At 35.7% G+C, this 24,391-nt stretch overlaps 1 protein-coding gene across 4 annotated transcripts in view; it reads right to left on the bottom strand.

Moving 5' to 3' along the window:
* Positions 1 to 24,391, bottom strand: part of LOC135214883 (dystrophin-like) — a 1,767,410-nt gene that overhangs the window by 1,634,473 nt on the left and 108,546 nt on the right. Inside the window, exon 1 of one of the 4 annotated variants that reach the window (XM_064249327.1) lies at positions 4,420 to 4,436. The exons of the other annotated variants lie outside the window; for them this stretch is intronic. The gene's annotated coding sequence lies outside the window, so the exon portion shown is untranslated. Of the gene's footprint in view, positions 1 to 4,419; positions 4,437 to 24,391 lie in introns of those variants that run through there. 4 annotated transcript variants of the gene reach the window in all.

The following is a 24,391-nucleotide window of genomic DNA, read 5'->3' as shown; positions in this document are numbered from 1 at the left end:
TTCCTCCACATGAAGCTAAGCGATACATACAAGAACAATAACCAGGATTATGGGCGCATAACTACGGTTCTTACCACTTTACGGAACTGTATGTTGTAAAAGACACCATTAGAAAATATTACAAAACAAGCACATTAAAAAAAACACACACACAAATAGCGCCCACCGTCAAACCTATCTGAAGACAAATCTTTATCAACCTCCAGCAGGTATCTGTCGGAATAAATACGACGACTTAAAGTAACCTTTACCTTTGAGGAAGTAATTATAAAATTTTTAAGCCTAAATCTATGTTAACAGCATATAAGGTTTCGGTTTCTTTAGCCCAGAACATGAAAAGCAAGACCGGGCAATCTAATCCCCACAGAAAAGATCCCGGCCCCTACAAAAAAAATTATAGTCCTATGCCAATAATTGTTATTACTCGTTAGACGTCATGAAGACCTCTTCCGGCGTAACATATTTGTGAAACGTCAAACACAATTTTTTCGTAATCTGCTAACAAACAAGCAAACACACAATCCAGCAGAGAAAAGTACAGAACGAACCAAAACCATGACTTCCTAGCAGCAGTGATTAAAAACTTTCTTTTCGTGAACTATGATGACAGGATGCTCTCTTTGTACAGAAAGCTTTCAAAAACCTGATGCGGACACAGACCAGATACTCGTTAACACGAGTAAAATGTTCATGGATGAGTCAACTGCTGATCTTTAAAAAGGCGATTTAGGATAGCTAAGTCGTAATGCAATTTACCGATATAAACTTGCTTTTGTTATGTGTAAAATAAAATCATACCTCATGACAGTGAACATATATTTACAACCAGATTCATCATTTAAGGCAAATTGCCAACGTTTCGAAATGGATCTCTTCAGCCACAAAACATAAAAAAATCCTTATGGCATAAGATGTGCATAATCGCTTTGCCTCTGTTTTTTAGGAAATATCTACATGAATGAGAACGAACACACAAAAAAAAAAAAAAAAAAAAAAAAGAGAGAGAGAGAGAGAGAGTATATTTACGTCACTTCAAACAAATTAACTCGAGTACATTTACGTCACTTCAGGGGCAGTTAGGGTACTACTACCTGTGGCCTCTGAACGTAGTGAATGAACGACTTCATGCGCTCGCCCTCGGCGCCGCCGTGAGAAAGATTAGTAGACCTCTACGACCTTTTCCTGTAGGAAGCAGTGAACTGGGTGGCCGCCTGCCTCTGAGCACGTTCAGACCGCTACAGGTCACCGCGCTCTTTGATAATTATGTGTTCAGGCTGGAAATTCTCTCTCTCTCTCTCTCTCTCTCTCTCTCTTCTCTTTCCAATTACTTCGAGCTAAGCAAAGAAACATCTTAAGGAAACGACCCAAAAGCAAACAAATATTTAACGATGCAGGAATTCTCTCTCTCTCTCTCTCTCTCTCTCTCTCTCTCTCTCTCTCTCTCTCTCTCTCTCTCTCTCCAATTACTTCGAGCTAAGCAAAGAAACATCTTAAGGAAACGACCCAAAAGCAAACAAAATATTTGATGGTGCAGGAAATACAAAATTATTACAATAATCTTGTACAATCAATTAACACACGAGGTATACGATAAAAAATACATAGAATAAAATGCACAGACTTACATCATACAAAAATTTAAAAAAAAAATTAAATTTTAAAAAATCTTCATGAACCCGAAACGACCCTGAAAAAACGAAAGGAAAATAAAAGCACAACACAAAAACCAAAACAAAGGACCTGGAAATGACGACACTCTTCCCCGCATCTACTTCCTGTTTGTATTTCAGACAACAGCCGTTCCTGTTACCGAGACTAAAGCCCCCGGCGGCGTTTTCTGCTACGCTCAACTCAAACTGCTTGCAACGTAAATAACTGATTCCTGTGTAACGACGTAACGCAGTAATAGTAATGTGCAGCAGAGCCATGTCATGCCGGTCCCTCATCGTTTACGCTCATCAATCGATTTCCTTGTTTTGATATGATGAAAATAAATCCGCACAACGAAATGGCCATACCGGCACGAGATTCGGTCTGATGTGAATAAGGTTTCTTGTAGATGTTCTTCCAATGCATGAATATTATAATTCAGTACGGTGCCTTTGATACGACAATCTATTTAAATCGAAATGAAAGTTGATGTATAGATTATAGAAACAGCATTAATAAGTTTTATAATTCAGAGAGATACCTTTGATACGCGACCTGAGCGAATCGAAATGAAAGCTGATGTGGAGATTATAAAAAATTAGTTAAAAACTCACAAAAATGACACATAAAAGAAGGAAAATAAAAGAAGAACTAGAGTAAATAAAGAAAAAAAATTAAAAGAAGTAATACAAAGAATGACCGGAGATATAAAAGGTTGTGAAGATCCGAGTATGCCACCATGCCACAGGCGAGGAAGGAGATAGGCCGTAAATGGGATTAACACCTGGGATCGAATTTCGACTTGTCATCACTCGGAGCGCGAGACCAGAACGCAACATCACCAATATATGAGGAAAGCCCCGCCACCCCTCCTAAATGTGACCTAAATTTGTTTACGGGAGACCAAAAGACCAGCTTAATCTAAGAAGAAAACAAACAACGACTACATTTGAATCCTCTTTGCCATTTAAGGCAAACGAACCAGCCAGGTTGTCTAGTGAAGAACGCGAGGGGATGGGTACCTGCAACATCCGTCATGCAACTCCTGTTCCAAATGCAGCTCTCATTGCGCATTCAAACAATAACGTAAGAAGTGAAAGCGACTTGGAAACCAAAGGCAAGAGCGGTTTGTGCATACATATACAAAGGCGAAAATAACATTTAAAATAAACATATGCATGTGCAAGCATAAGTTAACAAAGAGTTATCAAAACGCATAACGGTAAGGAAAGTTATTTAGGAGGGTCACCTCAGTGCCTGTCACGGCATGCATTTCAATTACCATACGTACGGATTTATAGAATTAACAATTAGATTTCATGTCACAACTATAAAGTGAGGTTCTCGCTGTCAAACTTTCTTCGGCCAATAATACATGTGACGCTTCCATTTCGAAACGAAAATGCCGCTAAATGAAGCCTTCTGTGATTCATCGTGAAAGGGCATATTTTTTTTTTTTAACATCTGCCACTATGACATCCCATAAAAATAAATTTCCATGGCAAAAAAATATAATGAAATTAACATTAACATTTAACGAATTGCTCAATTGAAAGTAATCACTACAGTGACATTCAAGAAATCGCCCTTTTGTAGAAACGTACAAACCATTTTTCAGCCTCAATGAAAGAAGCAAAATAAATAAATAGAAATTCCGTCACATGTTATCTTAACAGTATTATCGGTGATCCTACCCTTGGGGTTCATTAAAATTCTCAAGGTGTCCTGCACAAAACTGACATCAACGCCCATCTCAAAACAAATGAGTGTACGCAATATGAATACTGAACTAATAATACTGATGAATTCTCTTCAGTCACAACTGGTGAGCTTTTCGCTGAGGAATTCGCAAAGGACTAGGATTCTTTAAACAGCACTTTTTCAAATCTTTCGCTGGCCTTCTTTATATTGGAATTCTTCCCGTGCAGCAACAGGTCTATTTGTTTCTGGAAAATTCAGCATTTCGAGAAATAACAGGACATTGCCTGAGGTAATTATCAACCATTCCTCATGACATGACAGGGGTATAAACAACACAATGATTAAAAAAAAAAAAAAAAAAAAAAGCATGAACCACGCACGAGCATTTAATGTTTTTCCCGTTCTATTCAAAGCTGTAAACTTCTTCATTTATAACCTCACACTTGAAATTCACAGATTATAAATTTTCTGAGAAACAATAAACTTCCCATGACACAATAATGCCTTTTCTACTCATATCTTCCCATAACGAAACGTTCTCTCTATTCGTTACCTCCCATGACACAAAACGCTTTTTCTGTTCGTATCTAATTGTCACTCTTGACACTAGTTTCACTTGTAAATTTTAAAAAATGTACAATTTCCTGACACTACATATCTTGCTTTAGGAAGACTTTCCATATTATTACCATCCTAAGTCATCAAATAATAATCAACGTTATGGCAAAACACCTTTCAACAACAAGTAAAGCTTCCTCCCATCACAGGGCAAAGGAGCTGATCATTCACCGCTTGACAGCTGCCCTGCTGTCACCAGGACACCACCAGACACAGCTATGCTAAAAAGAACACGCGTGACTCCATTCGGTGTTGTTTTCTGTAACTCTATGGAGACACAAGGTCACTGTCGCAAAGTTGTTATGCTCTGTAGATCGCCGAGCACAAATAGTAGTTGTCATCTCGGAAGCCTCTTGAATGAATGATCACCGCATCGAACGGTAATATTCCCATTGCGAAAACGGAGCCACAACTATTGGAATGAATTGGACGTTCTGCGGTACAACTAACATTCACCCTCTACGGCTGCTGCAACCACTGACTGCCACACACTCAGGGGCGTTTAGTATGCTCGTTTAGCCAGGTGTACAGTCCACCCCGATGGCCCCACACCCTCCCCTAACGCACACTCACCACACACACACACACACACACACACACATGCTCTCTCACAATACTAACATTTTCCTCGTACACTACACCCATTTTTATCTGATGGCAGAGAAGACATACGAGCTCTTCAAAACTGATCATAAATTTATTGAAATCATTTGACTAGATGGCGCGATGCATCATCAATCGGTTACGTTCGCAAAATACTACTTGGCTTCTGTGATTTACGTGAGCCATTAGGTGCCGTAATTACATGGTGACGTCATGATTGCTTCTTCCGGCGTAACCCTCCATGAATGATCTTGGACTCCAACCCTGTCGTACTCCATTCTCAATTGAAAGATAGTAGGAGAATGAGACAATGAAAGACGCGGCCCGGCGACGGTTGTAAGGTTCACGTTTTGAATGACGTGCACTGCGATCGGTTGGCAATTCTACAAATGACCTTGACATCGAATTCTCATATGGCTAACAACGAATCATCACTCTATAATTATGAAGAAAAAAAAAATCCATAAAAAAAGAACACACACAAAAACAGCCTCCCATGAGCATGTGTTTGTGGGTCAGGGAATGATACCGAGGATCATCTGGCCTAATATGGCGAGGGCGATCTCGATGAGAGACGAGAAAAATCTCGCCAGTCTGGATGTCTCTCAGTAGCCACACCTCCGTTTTCCTCATCTACGTAACCCAGTCCGTTCCTTCACTCGCATTTGCTTTCTGGTCAACCGTATTCAAGCACTTCGATTAATGATTTCTCTCTGAGATCATCGAAGGTCAAAGGAACGTATGTGGAAGTTAGCCAACATGGTTCCTGATGATACGACTGAATACTGCAGCAGTTACCCTCGTTTTAACTGGTGGATTTGTTGTAAAATCTGCGACAGAGACGAACCGACGATTCCTGACTCCGCACCAGGGTAGAGTAGGTACGTTGTCCGCTGATGCTGCACGAAGCTCTCCAAAGTAACGTCTCAAATAAGTATGAAAATATCTTAAAACTTTCAGTGCTTCATTGTTCCGTTAACTATTGCAAGCCTAAGCCAAGATGAACATGACTTTCACGTATGCCCGTCGAGCATCGTAAAACTTACCTATAATATCTGAGGCAGGGAATTACAGTGCATTGTTTCGGCTTTTTTTTGATCCGGTTTACAGAAAAAGCAGTCAGTGAGTGCATGAACTGCTGCTGACCCGATACCCGTTGCGTCTGAGTCATTCTCAGAAGCTTCCAGAGAGAAAGGATTACGAAAGAAGTCTAAAAATGAAATATTGTTTGTAATCATCGTAAAATATAAATAAAATGAGCTAAAATTTTGTTTCTGAAATGGAATACCGTGAATATAGAGTAGCTAGCAGCTAGTTCACACAATTAACCAAAATCATCACCCTACGTAAATAAAAAAGGGGAGAGAGGAGAGAGAGAGAGAGAGAGAGAGAGAGAGAGAGAGAGAGAGAGAGATGAGCTATTTCTCTCGGCCCAAATCAGCACTTTATCTAATTAATAAAAAAATGTCATAGGAGAGAGAGAGAGAGAGAGAGAGAGAGAGAGAGAGAGAACCCTATCGTTTTAAGTATTTTCTTGACAATGTTTATGCTTTCCAGGCAAGGCAACGCAAGGTAACCCAACAGACCAAACGACGTCCAATGAATCTTCCCTCTGCTTCACATCACTGCATGGCGTCATCGCCTAACCCTAGAACAGCTCTCTCTCTCTCTCTCTCTCTCTCTCTCTCTCTCTCTCTCATCAGCTGCTCCGTTCCCCTTAATTTTAACGTGGAACTATTTTCCTTCTTCCAGAGCAAGCGAATTCTTCCTTGAAATTTTTTTTCAAGGTGCCTCTAATTCTAAGGGGGTAATTCATCACATGACTTTTCAGACGCTGTAAGGGTCTTCGTTTACAAAACAGTCGATTGAATTCCTCGTCACGTCTCGTTAATGGCGTTATCAACTGACGTCATTTCTAGACTGGGAGAGGGAATGACGCTCATGAACAACGTGACGTACCTAGTTGGTAATTGGAAGTCTTCCAAAGGTCTAGTTTGTTTTGTTTGATTTTTGTTTGAATGGTGTTTTTTTTTACGTTGCATGGAACCAGTGGTTATAAAGCAACGGGACCAACGGCTTCTTCACGTGACTTCCGAACCACGTCGAGAATGAACCTCTATCACCAGAGATACACATCTCTCACACCTCAATGGAATGCCTGAGAATCGAACTCGCGGACACCGAGGTGGTGCGCCAACACCATACCGACCACGTCACTGAGGCGCTCCCAAAGGTCTAGTTTTCAAGTTTCGGTGGAGAAATGATTAAAAAATAAATATGTGGTTTTGCTTCATATCACAATGAACTCATTTATCAAAAACAATTTTATAGTACTGACCTAAAAAGACCGTTATGCCTGACGTTGCTACATCCTTCACGAATAGGAGACATATAACTATAAAGTTTCCAGTAGGTGATAAAAATTTCGTTAAATTACAAGCACTAAGCTCTATAAACAGTTTACTCAATGAATAACTAAACAGAATTGATCTTAGCAACATATTTTTTCAAGGTCAAAACAGTTCCAAAGCCCCCCCCCCCCCCACCCAACAAAAAAAGAAAAATACAAGCAAACAAACTCACTATAATAAATCAAATAATACCCAGTGAGTTTCCATTGCCTTATAATAATTAAGAGTACCAACAAGTTCTCGATTTATCAGAAATCTGTGAATGAACTCATATGCTTACGGTATCAGGAGACTGGATTTGTCGTCGAGTGACTTTAAAGAGAAAAACCAAATGGCTTATCTTTTCATCTGGATTTTCTACAACCTAAACCTTTAACTAATATAAGTAGTATTATAAAAAAAATATTGAGGAGAGAGAGAGAGATAGAGAGAGAAACGAAAGAAAGATACAGAGCACGACAAAAATCCCTTTTATTTAATTTGGAGTGAGTGTGTGTGACACGTAGGAATTTTAGAGAGGAACAGCGTTCTCTTTAAAAGATGGGTCACTTCGTTCTGCTTTGATGTTTGAAACAAAACAGCATTTCCTACCTCATCCAGACAACGGAATAACAGTAAAATATCTTGGGATAGCGAAGATTGTAAGAGTTATGCAAAGATGTCAAAATTTTAACAGTACAATATTTCGGGATAACAAAGATTGTAAAAGAGTTATGCAAAGATGTCAAAATCTTAATAGTACAACATCTGGGGATAGCAAAGATTTTAAAAGAGTTATGCAAAGATGTCAAAATCAAGAATTTACACAACACATGTTATGGTGAGTCTAAAAAAATTATACAATACGTATTCATTACCTAAGAGAATTAAAGAACAGTCAACGGCGACCATTGATTTTCAAAATAGTCAGCAAACGCAACTTGAGCCGTAAGTGAGGATCCCTTAAAGGGGAAACAATTCACGTTAAGATGAAGTGCGTAGCTGCATCGTAAATTGCGAGCAACCCCAGAGTGAAACTTCAGAACACCGAACCAGATATGAAGTTCGCTTCTCTTCTCATTCGATTCCTGGGAAAGGCTTCGCAAATGGAAGAAGAATTCGAAGAGGGAAACGGATTCATGAATGAATCAACATTAAGAGAATGATCGCTGTAAAGAGCTGACGTTGATACCCTTTTATCCAGGTGGGTGTCCTCTCTTTATCGTGTGCAAGGGGAGTCAGTCCACTTGTCAACAATGGGCTAACGATGGGTTTCCTATGCACGTGGAAGCCTATTCCCTCCCTCCTTTCTACTTCGATTATCTGCGCCATTTCATGGCGCTTCTGCAGTCTGCATCGACGAGTCTTCTAATTCAGCCGTGAAACGTAAATAAGCACTAACTGATGCTTCTTGTCAGGTGCGAAAACTGTTGGAAGTTCGCCTATATCTAGGCCTTGGCCTATATAAGCCTCATCTTAGGCTGAAAGGAACCGGTATTTCTCGTGTCGCAGGTGTGAAGGAATGAGGAACAGATAGTTTTGAGACATTCTTTCCTGGAATGTGTACACTGGGAACTATTCTATAACAAAATGTAAAAGCTAGGGCCGTGAAGCACACACACACACACTCACAAATATATATATTATATATATATATATATATATATATATATATATATATATATATATATATATCTAATAAAAGGAGCCCATAAAAACACCAAAATGTAGAGAGAAAAGTACTATATTTCAGAGACTGCTGTCTCTCTCTTCAGGTATATGAATGAGAAAAGTTTACAGAAAAGGTGGTATTTATACCAAGAGATTCGTCCACAAGTAAGCCATTTAGGTCACCCCCGCTGATAATTCTTTCCTTTAATGGGGTATATGAGATCCCATGCCAGGACTGTGACCAATCTTACATCGGATTTACAGGTAAATCACTTCCCAGAGATTAATACAACACAAACGGTCAGTTAGGTATGGACAACAGAACCACTCGGCTATCACAAATATATAACTATAATAAATATTATATATATATATATATATTATTATATATATATATATATATATAATATATATATATATTAATTTAAATTTTTCTTAAATATTTTGTCACACGCGTGAAATTTTTTCATTATCTTGAATACTACGTCGCAAATATCGTTTACTATCCGATTCACTATACCTTGGAATAACTTACACCCACGGGGAATTATAATTGGTAAGTGAATCGTCGCCCGCGGGGTTCGAACTGATGACTACTTTGCAAACAACGAATGACAGTGACTTAGACCACTTAGCTATCAAGGGACGAATTTTCTTGACCATAACCAAATACTTTTCAAATTTCTGTCTTTCTTACTTATATATCAGCGCTTTCAAGAAGGAAGCTGAATACGGCAGCCACTGAACTGTAGGCTTTGAAGATGATACTTAGTTAAAGGTAAAAATCTCTCCCTGACAGACAGGGATGTTGGAGTGGTCATAAAATCTTCGGCCGGTATTACGCTCGGTTAGTTTACCAGTCACGGCCTTCAGCGCAGAGTTCGGAAACCGCCGATTCCAGACTTTTGTCATCCAGTTAAGAGGGACCTAACAGATCTGGCCGGTGGCTACTAAAATTCTTTCAGATTTCGCTTGGAGTTATTTGACAGCAATTAATTTAACCTTAGATAAAAGAATAAAAAAATACATTCTGCATATTTTTCGTTTTAAATTCTTTTAACCGCGGTTTGCGGAGATAATAAAACATAGTTATTGTATGTACCCGTGCAAACGCATCCATAAGAAACCAACACCGTTAATGGTATACATTTTAACGGAGTACTGAACACTCACGCCCGATGCCTCTCTCTCTCTCTCTCTCTCTCTCTCTCTCTCTCTCCATAAGCTGTGGCCTCCAATAGTCGATTAACAAGTATGTACCCAAGTCACTGTCTAAGACAAACATGTCTGTATCGTCCCTCCTTGTGCACTTTGGGAATTTTGGGTTAGTTGTTAAGTTTGTGTGCTGAACGCGCCCTAATTTTGCAAAGGTACCAGAGAAAGACACGCATAGGCAGGCAAACGGAGAGACCAGGAGGCAGAGACCAAAAGAGAGAAAGAGGGAGAAAAACTACGAATGTGTAAGAAGTATTTGCATTGAGCATTTAGGAAGAACAACAACTGAGGTTTGTTGATTCGGCCCTTGCCAAAAGGCGTGGCAGGCGACTAACAGAGACGACAGTTTATATAGCTCATTTTCCTGATAAAACGAAGGACATAGTTTATAGCTTAAGGATAGTTCTCTTTCTAGTTCTATTTCTATAATTTCACTTTCCATTAATGGGTATCGTTCTCGTCCATTAAACGGGCATTATTCTCGACTGTTATCGTGGTCTGTACATAATCAAAACTTCGACTGTCACCACATATCTCTTGCCACCAAAGTATGAAGGAATTCGGACCACGTTTTAGGTGGAAATTCAGTGCTGTTAACAAAATAAAATCTCAGATTCAACAATTACGATATATATCGTAATAGTAGATTCTGAATTTCTTTTAAGTCCTTTGAATTTCCACTTAAAACTTCGTTCGAATACCTTCATACTTTGTTGGGAAGAGATTCGTGGAGGCAGTCGAAGTTACTGCAATAACTAAATTTTGTGTATAATTTTCGAAAGTGAACTTAATCTTAGTTATTGACAATAATTACAGTACGTATATTACCTGTAAATTGACTTTACTGTCAGATTCTTCAAATCAAAGTTCAGAGAAAGAGATGTCAAGGCTAAAAGGATTATTGCAATGTCAAGTCACATCTTATAAATAAACGATATTATTCATTTTTATACACTTTCCATAATGTTTAAAGCTAAGATCACTAGAGTCCACGACCTGCTCACACATTGAATAAAACTGCATTATTAAAAACATGAATTTCTTGGCTTCGAATATAATATAAAAGTAAAAACTAACAGTGACGTCTTTTGAATTCAAGTGTAAAGGTCTTATTTTCTATTCTCTCTTATTTGTTCATTATCACCTTTTCATACAACTCTCATTCTCTGCTGGCTGATTTCCCTTTGGAGTCCTCTTGGGTTTATAGTTTGTTGATTCTGAAGATTTAATGAAATAAATAAATAAAGAAATAAATAAAAAAAGAAAGAAATTCTCGAAAAAAATTTTGCACGTTAGAACTCATTCGCCATAAGCAGATTCGTTAAACATGTTTGGCCATGGCGAATACCACGAATAGCTTCTTCCTTTTTTTTTTAACACATCTAGCTAAGTGATCAGTTAATCCTTAATTACTGCAGTAACTTAAAGCATAGTTAGGTGGAATGTCTTTCGCCCGACGCAAGTTGAATTATAGATTAGCTTGATCAGAGTGAGGGCACAGCTATTTTTAAAATCTTTCACAAACGCATTCAAATGAATTGCATAAAAAAACGATTTAAAGCTCTATAAATTTGTGGTTAAAAACTTTAATATATATATATATATATATATATATATATATATATATATATATATATATATACTGAAATTATTCTATCAATGTATACTACTATATATATTTTATAAATTATTCTTAGATATATATATATATATATATAAATATATATATATATACATACATATATATATATATATATATATATTATATATATATATATATATATATATATAATAGTATATATATATATATATATATATATATATTATATATATACATATATATATATATATATATATATATATATATATATATATATATATATATATATATATATATATATACTATATATATATATATATATATATATACCAATATTTAATATATATATTTGTATACCTATTATACATAATCACATTAACTTGATATCGATTTTTTTTTTATAAAACTCTTCAACTTAAATTCGCTTTTGGCTTCGTGTACCAAAACATTTACTGTTTCTTAACTTATCATCCATATTATAGAAGCATCAATTTGAAGACTTGACGCTGCAGTTCGACTGCCACCCACCGACACCCTCGCTCCCTGATATACGAAATGTGAAAGAGCTTAGTAGATGATGCAGCCCCAGTAAAAACACTGATCACTGCTCTTCTCTGCTAGGGTAATTGAATAGATAATTTAAATGCACGGTAATATAAAACACGTTACATTTTTTGAAAATCTATCAATTTCATGGGGCCATCGTCGAAAAACATTATAAATTTTCTATGCTTATCACAGAAGAAAAAGTAACTTCGAGCTTTCAGAAGGCATCCAATTACGTAAAACGTAATAAATTCCTAGGCTAATCATAAACAACAAATTTCAAAAACAAAAAACAGAATGTTCATATAACAAGAGCAGCGAGAGCAGAGTAACAATAACTTTAATGTCAATATTGGATAAAGAAACTTTAAAATTAAAAATATCAGATTCTTTATTTATATTGAATAAATATTAAATATGGCAAAGCAATGGAACTCTGATGGCTGAAGTGGAATCCTCAATCACTAGTGACTGCCTGTGGTAGAACCCACTCAACTCTTGCCTGTTTTTGAAAACTATGGATTTGGGTTGGTAGGCCATATCCTTAAAATCCCAATGCAAATCGAAGAGCAGCAGAAGATCCCATTGTTGAGAAGTATGTATTCTGAAATCTTGATATTGCACTCTTCATGGTAGCACTCGTGGTAAGCAATTGCAGGAGAGGTGGCCTTAAAATAAAGTGCTACTCCATCTTCATAGCACTTCTTCACTAGAAGAAAACATCATCCAATATATATGGCTGATCTGCCTCCTCACTCTTCTCTCATTACCAGTAGGTGAAAATTTTTTCCCAAGGATGATGGAATCAGGAACTGCAAATATTAAAATACAGCCAGCAGAGCCATCTATGGACTGAGCATATTATCCTTGAAACTCCCAGTATTTCTTTTTGATTTTGCTTTGTATGGCAAAAGGGGGGTTTCAAGTATAAAACAAATATGAACTTAGATATATATATACACAATTTTATAAATTTTCTGCAGAATTAGTATATAAAATAATTCTTCAACAACAAACAAGTACAAAAAAATGCGTCCAAGTTTCTTCGGCGCAATCGAGTTTTCTGTACAACGTATTAATGCTGTATAAAACCATTAGCTGTGACCGGCAGCTATCAGGTTGCTCACCAGATGCGGTAGAGTGAGGGTTGCGTCCCATGGCTCCGGAAAGCTCTGCCAGATGCACATTCTATGGCTAACTTTAACCTTAGTATATAAAATAAAAACTACTGAGGCTAGAAGGTTGCAATTTGGTATGTTTGATAACTGGAGGGTGGATGATCAAAATACCAACTTACAGCCCTCTAGCCTCTTTTACAGAAAACTAAACGTAACTTTGTGATTTCTGTAGTTATCCAATTACGGCTTCCAGTTACAAACAGAGATGACAACACATACCTTCATAAAAGGAACAGAGATGACAACACATACCTCCATAAAAGGAAGTATAACTCACAAAAAATTACCTGGAATTCATAATTTAATAGGGTTGAGATGTCTTGTACAATTCTGGCCTATTCCGAACATCTTCATTTGATTCTGGGACGTTACAAAAGTTTCTCTCTCTCTCTCTCTCTCTCTCTCTCTCTCACTATTATGACAAATGATGCTTTCTTCTACCTGAATGTGCCTAAACGATTTTTAAAAAATGTAGACAAGAAAATACGATAAGATGAACAATTGCCATTTGATAGATGCTGCCGCTATCGAATGTTATCAATTTGTTAATCTAATCACACTGTAAACGTCAAGACCTCATTCATCGACACTACCCAAGAACACTACTACTATCAAAACCACTACTGGTTTTGAAGAAAACCTAAAAAAAAAAATTAATAAAAATAAAGCAGTCATGAATACGTATTCATTTATCCATCAGAGAAACCAAGCTAATCCTTTTTTTAATCATAAGCCTCTTAGATTCTCGTTGATAATAAAGTAAAAAGACTGATTCGTCGTCAGAAATCACGCACGGGGACGTGTTGTAATCCCTTGGGTAGGCCCAGGTGGGTGAATGATGAAGTTGTCCTCAGTGGAGGTTACTGATTTGCGTGACAGGATCTGTCTGTGGGTAATTTAGGAATTTTATTCGCGTGTTTTTATTCACGCCGGTTTTACTATTATTAATATTATTATTATTATTATTATTATTATTATTATTATTATTATTATTATTATTATTATTTACTCGTCATACCGCAACATTCAATTAATGAATGTTACGACTTTTCCAATTAAACAGAGAAACTTTTCAAATGTTTTACTGAAGACACAAATAACAATACATACATAAAAGAGCTATTAAAATATTCCGGAACCTATTTTGACGAGTAGACTAATTATAGATATGATATAACAACACCGACACTACACTAATAATAATAATAATAATAATAATAATAATAATAATAATAATAATAATAATAATAATAATAATAATAATGAATACCATAGACGGAAATTCTTCTGAAGTAACAAACTTTACTCTGATTAAAAAGGAATGCATTTGGCTGAAAGCCAATATACACATTATATATATATATATATATATTATATATATATATATATATATATATATATATATATGTGTGTGTGTGTGTGTGTGTGTGTGTGTGTGTGTGTGGTGTGTGTGTATGCATACTGGCTTTCAGCAAATGCATTCCTTATTCATAGAGTAAGGCCTCTTGCAATAATGTATATATATACATATATCTAATAAAGGAGCCCCTAAAAACACCAAAATGTAGAGAGAAAAGTACTATATTTCAGAGACTGCTGTCTCTCTCTTCAGGTATAATGAATGAGAAAAGTTTACAGAAAAGGTGGTATTTCTATACCAAGAGATTCGTCACAAGTAAGCCAATTTAGGTCACCCCCGCTGATATCTTCCTTTAATCTTTCTTAAGCGTTTGGTTGAATGAACACTGCGTCGACGATGTCCGATGTCCAATTCCCTGCCCTTTTGAGATGTTTCATTACCTGCTTCTCTTTATTAAGGCCGAGTTCCATCATTTGACTCTTGTATCGGCAGTTGCTGCTATAAATTACACGTGACATATTCCGTTTATTCTATGGTTATGTTCATTTATATGGTAAATAGCTGAGTTCTGTTGTCCATACCTAACTGACCGTTTGTGTTGTATTATCTCTGTACATGGAATACTTTGAAACTACAGTAATAAATGCAATAAACCCAAAACATGCTGTGGATGAGATACGTGGATGACATACTAACCATTTTGGGATAATAAGTGGGGTAATTTTAATGAATTCCTCTCAAATTAAACGCATTAGTGCCCAGCATCAAATTTAAAGTTGAATGGGAAACAGACAACAAAATTCCTTTTCTTGATGTTTTAATAATCAGAGACACGACAGAATACAAATACCATATACAGAAAACCAACGTTCTCACTTTCATATATTCACTACTTTAGCTATCATGACAATACTATCAAGATAGGTCTAGCTAGCAACCTGTTCTTAAGAGCCTTACGAATTTGTTCCCAGATTTCCTGGAAAAGAATTTGAACTAATTCGCAAGCAACTTTCATCTTTAAAGTATCCTGACGCCATATAATTGAGAAAAGCAATTCAAAAGCAAAACGTAATTTTCTACCGACCCCCTAAAAGACAAGACCAGAGACACACCCGAACAATAAAATAAAAATTCCCCAACCTGGAGACGATTAAGAGAGTAACTCACACCCTTGGGAAATCAACCCTTTTGCATTTACCTACCCAACCCAAATACCTTAGCCAAATCCCTGATTAACGTCCAACAAAAGACATCGCCCAAAGACTCTGGGGTATATGAGATCCCATGCCAGACTGTGACCAATCTTACATCGGATTTACAGGTAAATCACTTCCCCAGAGATTAATACACACAAACGGTCAGTTAGGTATGGACAACAGAACTCAGCTATTTTCAACCATATAAAATGAACATAACCATAGAATAAACTGGAATATGTTCACGTGTAATTTATAGCAGCAACTGCCGGTACAAGAGTCAAATGATGGAATCGGCCTTAATAAAAGAGAAGCAGGTAATGAACATCTCAAAGGGAATTGGACATCGGACATCGTCGACGCAGTGTTCTATCAACCAACGCTTGAAGAAGAAATTAAAGGAAGATTATCAGCGAGGGTGACCTAAATTGCTACTTGTGGACGAATCTCTGGTTATAAATACCACCTTTTCTGTAAACTTTTCTCATTCATATACCTGAAGAGAGAGACAGCAGTCTCTGAAATATAGTACTTTTCTCTCTACATTTTGGTGTTTTTATGGGTCCTATTAGATGGAATTCTGTTGTTACAGAACACTTTTTACCAGTCATATACATATATATATATATATATATATATATATATATATATATATATATATATATATATATATATATTTTTACAAGAGGCCTGTCTCTAGAACCAGCTGAAACTAATAACAACAATAGTAGTTAGTAATAATAATATTACTAATATGTGAGACTTACATCTCAATCGAAAGATTGAGCGGTTTCTCACCAAGATCCTTAAATATTGCGACTTTGTCTCTCGTCTTTGTCGATATAAAGTTTTGCGTCGTATTTTGTGAATCTTAGTCCTTCGCAGTCATCTGTTCCCCTTTAGTAGTTACAGTGAGAAACATGATTCTTTTGAAATGTAAGGCATAAGGATATAATAAGGCATTCAGATGATTATGATAAATAAACGCGGGGACAAAGCGACACAGGAGAGGAATAAGTTAGGGAGCCATCTGTTAGGAGAAGTGGAGGAGGAGGAGGAGGAGGAGGAGGAGGAGGAGGATGGTGGTTCGTGGAAAGGGGCGGGGGGTAACGCAAAACGACTCGTCTGCCGGATGCCTTATATAATTGTTCTCGGATAAGCTACTTCCGTCTATCAGCGGCGAGTTACTGCCTTCAACTGGCGATGACGTCATTGACGAATCCATTAACGAAAGCGATCGCTTTTACGATGTTGGTGGTCAACACCAAATAAGCTAGAGTTCTTACGATCAGAGATGATTTTAATGATCACATGACCTGATTTCTGATCATCCTTTAGATTTCCTGATTTCTAGACGTTCTAAGTATGCAGTCATTTTAAAGTATTTAACCAATGGTACTTAACTAATGAGATGGAAGAAAGTAGAGTAAGTACTATCTCCTTTTCATGAATAGAAAAAAAATCGTAAATCTAAAGACTTGCTATTCTTCAATAGAAACACTTAATTCCAATTATAGTAACGCAAATTACATACCAGCATCATCGTGTCATCTCTAAAAGAAATAGCTGATGTCTTTGTATTCCTATAAGCACGTGGATAGGTATGTAGATTTTTCATGATATAGCTACTGTGCCATTATGAATGTGCTGTTCTGATTACTTGAACATTCTTATAATAAACTTAAACGTGACCACAATAAAAAAAATTGTTTATCTAATTTTTATTTTGATACTTATAAATTCCTGACTACTCATGAGTTTGAAACATTAAATGGAGATTTTTATCTTCTAACAGTACCTATCATATAAACAATTTGTATGCAGTACCGTATTTATCTTTTCTAAGTAAACCAGATTTTATAAGCGTTAAAAACTAATGTTTCGCCACAAGATCCTAAATAAAAAATTTAAAAAATTGAAGGGCAACAATATAATGTAACTAACATATTTTCCGTACGCTTCAATTACAAATTCATTTCAATACTCGGTCACGTGTAACGGGACAAGAGTATAAATGTAAAACGTTGAAGACAGCAACAATAGAATCTTAGTTTCTCTTAAGCAAGTAACACTCTCTCTCTCTCTCTCTCTCTCTCTCTCTCTCTCTCTCTCTCTCTCTCTCTCTCTCTCTCCAATATCGAGGGACCTCATTAGTTTATATTTCCTTTTCTATAACTTCGGGCAAATATTTTGCTTCACTAAGTTTAGACTTTTAAGTGCAATAGCAAACATTTCAGATGAATGACAGCGCAGTTCAAGAATTTATTAGCACAAACCGTTAATCAATTCACACATAAAATAATTTCCTAATACACTTATTGTATTCTTTTATGTAGTTACCTTAGAAAACAAGAATAATATATCACAATAAAAAGCGAAAGGAAACTAAAATAAAGACGGTCAATAAAGATAGAAGTAACACTTAAAGTACATTCAGTAACAATTATTAGAAAGGAAACACCCATACTGAAGGTATTTATTTAGACTTGGGTGAAATTCTCAGCCATCCTTTTGAGTAATGCAAAGGTGGAGGCTCACCTACAATGATTGATAAATAGGTACTTTGCGCTTTTTTCCATTCCAGGAGTAAATGTGCATTTTTATGTTTTGTGCAATACTTTATAACTTAACTTTTAAAATGGCATCAGAAGTAATCTTAAGAAGATGTTTCTTCAACATTGATCAAACCAAAGGTTCCCAACAGGAAATGTTGATGTACGACATAGACGACGATGTACACACACACATAAACGAGAAGGATCTAATCTCGGATTACCTTCTGTAATTACGGGAGTTACCGTGGTTAGCAGACGCTTAACTCCTCAGCTGTGAAAACAAGACTCTTGGGACAACCTAGAAGTCCCTAAGGAACATTACATGTATCCGCCATGAGCGTCAACGTCTCGTGTTTCACGCGTTAAGGTCGGTTTTTTTTTTTTTTTTTTTTTGACAGTTGTTACGATGTATTCGTCATCTCCTGTGTTTAGAAATGGCAAGTACATGACTTTCTTTTTTCTCCGTCTGACTGACTTATTCTTGGTGACATTCGATAGATTAAATTAACAAGCAACTGACAAAACTAAAACAGACATAAATACATACAAATACAATTGAGAAATAAGGAAGAAATACCATTATTAATCAATTTAACAAGAACTCTCTCTCTCTCTCTCTCTCTCTCTCTCTCTCTCTCTCTCTCTGTGAGTTAATAACTTAGATGTTGCACCACCAGTTTTAATAGTCCCAAACCAATCGGTCTAAAGACCTTGGCCATGACCTCCAGGACATGTCCTTAAGGTAATGGTAAGTACAGAGAATAAATGCAGTTGTAAATGAAAGGTGAAATGCTTTTCCCTGACACATAAACTAAGTCTTATACATGGAAATTGAAATTAGGCTGTGTAAATCTTATTATAAATTGCATAATCAAGACAGTTCGCTTCAACAGTAAATTCCCGAGCCATACATCTTGTCACTGCACAGCCATTAATAAAAGATATACCTTTATGCTTCAAGTACCTCCTTTTCAACTCAAGTATGCTCGTGTATATGCAGCCTTATCTGCTATGGGGTAGCTTAAAACTTATAGATATGAGATATTCACAGAGATACCTTATCAAAATCGACCTAAATTCATTTTTCTAAAGGTTGAAGTTAGCACCATAAAAATATGTAAGAATAGAATGGCTGTGTACTACAGTCAGATTTTAATTAGGAAGCGCTACATTTTTGTCCATAGGAAAGTTCCCTACGTCACTTCTGACTGAGACAAATCCATTTGGAATTTCTTCACATTTTCGACGATATTCTGTTTCCAAAGTGTAACATCAGATTCAATAGCAATAGCTGAGAATTCTCTTTGGGCAGTTAATAACAATTTGATTATTTGTACTAAAATGCGGAGTACGTCTCCATAACAACTATTAACTTATATCATGCTACAATAATCTAGGTAATGGAGTTTGGATGTAATGCTTATTTCTATCAATGAATTCTAATCCAAGACCAGGACGCAATAAGAGTTTGATGGACTACATACGAAAAAAAGCTTTAAATTTTTAATTCAGATACAACCAGTGTAAATAATAAATACATCTATCACATTAAGAACACGGATTTTAAAAGTTACGTGGGTCTTCTATGTACCAGCTAAAACAAGGGTGGCGATGTTTTCGAAATAAATAGACCTTATACTGAAACTTGTTGAGGCTCCGAATAATGAAACAAAAGAAAATCACGATCCCATTAAACAAGTGCAAGAGCATAAATGACAGTATGCAAATTACAACAGAAATCTGTTTCTTACAGAACTGATTTCTGTAGCGTATTACTCCAATGAACTAGAAAGTAATTATGAGTGAAAACAAAGCCATTTATGTAGTGTATTAGTAAGATAAACTAAAAATTATTTATAAATGAAAACAAGGCCAAAATCATGATTTTTCTTGGAACTCGAATGGTCAATCTGAGTTCAGAACAGCAATAACGGACTGGAATTATAACCTCTGAAGCCAACTATGTCCCGTAATTTACCTAGTATATACATCACGCTTCGTGATGTGTATATCTCCTACTGCAGTACCTAATTACTTTCAAATCCTCTCATCATGTTAACCAATGGATTAACCAATGGACGAATCGTTTCAAGGGTACAACCCTCTGTCTAAGGTAACTTCAGGAAAAAAAAAAAAAAAAACTCACAAGAGCCAGACGATGATTATCTCGCTGGCTGAGAACGCAACAGACAGATCAGTCTCCCTCGGATATGCAAGGGCGACCACGGCACAAGCACTGGAGTGAAGCGAGAGCAAGCAAGCAAGCAAGCAAGCAAGCAAGTTCAAATGCTGGGGTCGGGTGAGCATCTGATCAGATCAGTATGTCAGGCAATATACTGTGACTACATTCATTTTCAACTTAGAAAATCATTCTCGTAGGTACCCTCAGCTACAGCTGCCTTTTTTTTGTAGAAACCGAGAGGCGGTTTGGGATAAGATAATATATAATAATTATTTTTTGATTAGGAAGAGGAAAAGGTCCCCACTCTTGGCAGTTAGTCGATTTCTGAAGATCTAGCTCCGTCGTCGTAGCTAGTTGCAAATGAGCACTAATGAACACAAACTCCTTAAAAGCAGGCAACAATTAAATTTCAGAAAGACAGAATCACAATAAATTCCTGGTAGATTAAAGTTTCTTTATAATATATAAATATATGTAATAAATATATTATATATATATATATATATAATATATATATATAACACATATATGATATATATATATATATATTATTATGTATTTAATATATATATATATATAGATATATAATCCTATATATATATATATATATATATAATTCCTGGTATATTAAAGCTTATATATACACAGGTTATGTAATATATATAAAAGGAAGTAAAAAAATTATACAATACATCATAATCTCATCCCAACATTAGAGTAAAAAACGATCCCCCTAATTGGTGAGGCGTTAAATGATGTGTGATTAAAAACAGACTTAAATTATCCAGTCCATTATTATATATCAATAACAAGCAGTGACCAAATGAGGTGGTCCTTGGAGACCGAATTGGAGAACGCAGATTGTAACGGCACTGTACAGGGGGAGGGGGGTGTGGACCCCCCAAGGGAGCCGGAGGAATTTAAAAAGGTGATGATGAAGTGTCGTTCGTAAAGCGTCAGCGCTTATTAGTCTAACGTCCAAGTTGATCGAGTGTACAAGCCAGTTCGAGTTAACATTTTTCTTTTTCTTTCTTTTTTCTTTTCTCATCAGTCATTTATCTTGTTGGTCACTTTAGTGGAGTCGTTTCTTCATTCTTTTTTTCTTTTTTCTTACACAATTTATAATTATATAATGGTTAGTGATTTCGAAATTTCAAAATGTTTTTCTCAATACGATTAACAAACTTGAATCGCCACCTTAGTTTATTATACGTTTTATGTGAAATTGATTCTCTTATATATTTCTTTCTTTATTTCTCAAACATTTTATAATTATGAAGGCTAAAGGCTTCAAAATGTATTTCGCTACGCTACGTAATGTACAAGCTGTATCAACACCTTCGTTATTGTCAATTCTTCTGCAATCTCCACCCATTTCTGTGTTATTGTCGCTTGCACAAATGAGAAGTTACAATTTAACACACACACACACACACTCACATAAAATGGAAAACTATTGTCATTGAACTAAACACTGATCATTCTACCTGTAAATAAGTAACGAAGGCACAACACGAAGCCTTGGATGTCGAAAAGCATATGCCTTCACAATCAACTTCAAATTAATGACGAAAATTCAAGTAACACTACAAAAAATGTGCGCCACTTTCCACATTCGATAACAGATTCCTCGTAGCGGCATAAACAGCGACTGCGCCATCTGAGTAAACTAGTCTTAGAAGATTGTCTAGCCTTGGCACCCCTTTGCAATGGCGGTCGTGTCTGAACCTGCTTTACTTTGTAACAAACAGATGCGGAATTATAAAAATAACACCGACCAGCGAGGTTAGCACTGGCAATAAACAAAAGTAGTTTCTATGCGATGTATATAACAATGAAACCATTTCTACATTCATTGAAATGGATTCAATGAAAAGTAAAAACAGAAAAAAACTAGATTGAAATATATATAAGCAATCTTTGTGATTTAGCATTCGTTAGAATTTTAAAAAATTCACAGCAGTATTGGTGATAAAAATGATCAAACATACGTATAAATACACGTGTATATAGATGTGTATGTATGTATGTATGTATGTATATGTATGTATGTATGTATGATGTATGTATGTTATTATGTATATATTATTTATGTATATTATATAGTATGTATGTATGTATAATAAATACATATACATACAGCCAAATAGATGAACATACAAATGTCAAAGCAAACGCAATCGGGTATCAACTAACATGTGGGACGAAATGATAAGAGTGACACTTGGAAAAATCCATTCACAGCGCAAACCACAACAAACACTTGCGTCACATTTGCTATCCGCGTTGCCAAGAAGGTTTCGAACGAAGGAAATGACATCAGCAATAGTCATTTAAACTGCTTTGTCAACAATTAAAAATAGTACTTTCTCGTATTCGAGACCACACAATGTTGCTAAAAATTACTAAACAGTTTTGAAAGATCCAAAGATCATCATGACAAACGTTTAGAAGGTAATACAAGCAGTCATGATGAGAAATTTGAAAATAAAAATAAAAAACGTGAGAAAAAACTGGACAACAGGAGATTTGCTAATATTTAAATACCTGCATCTTCAAGTTGAGACGACTTTAACATCTAAGTGTATGAGAATGGAAAATTGAAGAACTGATTATTAAAAGCATATATGTCTGAAATAGCTAAGCCGCTGTACGTATCAAATAATAAATAGTAGCTTCCTTGATGTTTGTTAAAAAAAAATTAGAGTTTTATTTCAAAAGATTGACTTTTCAAAGTAGCTAAGTCGCTGTACGTATCAAATAATAAATAGTAGCTTTATTTATGTTTGTTAAAATAATTAGAATTTCTTTTCAAAAGATTGACTTTTCTAAGACATTCAAGGGTACACTTCATTACATTAAAATCAAAATTAGTAGCGATTTTCTACAATAATAAAATTGACAAGAATATTAGCAAAATCTACAAGAACATTAACAAAATTTATACAAATACTGAGAAGACTGCCTTCATATTCTATCCTTACAGTGAATAAAGAATAAAACAACACCAAGGAAAGATAATAATGACGATGATAATGACGATGATACTGATGATGCTAGATGCAAGAAGCATGGACGCCCACCAAAACAACTTACTGCGTTACACCGGATGTATCGCCAGGTTCACAGCAATCTGCCTTCCCTTAAAAACCATGACGTAATGCTTGAAGAAAATGCCGCCTCGTAAAACCCGTTGAAATAGCTCTGACTTTCCAGGGAACGAACGCTTATTTCTTTTGGGTGTATATGTGTGTGATTTTGGGTGTGTGTGTATATCTATATATATATATATATGATATATATATATATATATATATACATATATATATATATATATATATATATATATATAATACACACACACACACACACACACACACACACACATATATATATATATATATATATATATATATAATATATATATATATATATATATATATATAAACTTCTTTCCCACCGTTATCCCTACATCAAGGGGTCGGTTGCCTGACGCGCCTTCTCCACTTAATTCTATCAAAGGCATCATCCTCCACCAAAAACTCTTCACTCCATATCTTCCTTCACTGTTATCTCGCCCTCTAATTATGTCTCCTCCTCTCTGCAATAATGTGTGTATATATAATATATATATATATATATAATTATATATTATATATATATAATATATATATATATATATATGTGTGTGGGTGTGTGTGTGTGTGTGTGTGTGTGTGTGTGTGTGTGTGTGTGTATCAATACTCACTGGTAATTAGAAATCCAGCTAACAAAAGCGATAACTTTTCTTATACCACCTTGACTAAATTATGTGTAGCAAATGAAAAAAATAAAACGCACACACAAAAGAATTTTATGGCCTTTCACATTTCTTTCACTGGAAAATTCCTATGACGTGATTTACACTGGTCGCTTTTGAGCATAAA

This window comes from Macrobrachium nipponense, chromosome 46, assembly GCF_015104395.2.
Source record: "Macrobrachium nipponense isolate FS-2020 chromosome 46, ASM1510439v2, whole genome shotgun sequence".
Taxonomy (NCBI): Eukaryota; Metazoa; Arthropoda; class Malacostraca; order Decapoda; family Palaemonidae; genus Macrobrachium; species Macrobrachium nipponense.
Note: the sequence above shows the minus strand (reverse complement) of the source record. Positions and strands in the feature narration are given on the sequence as shown.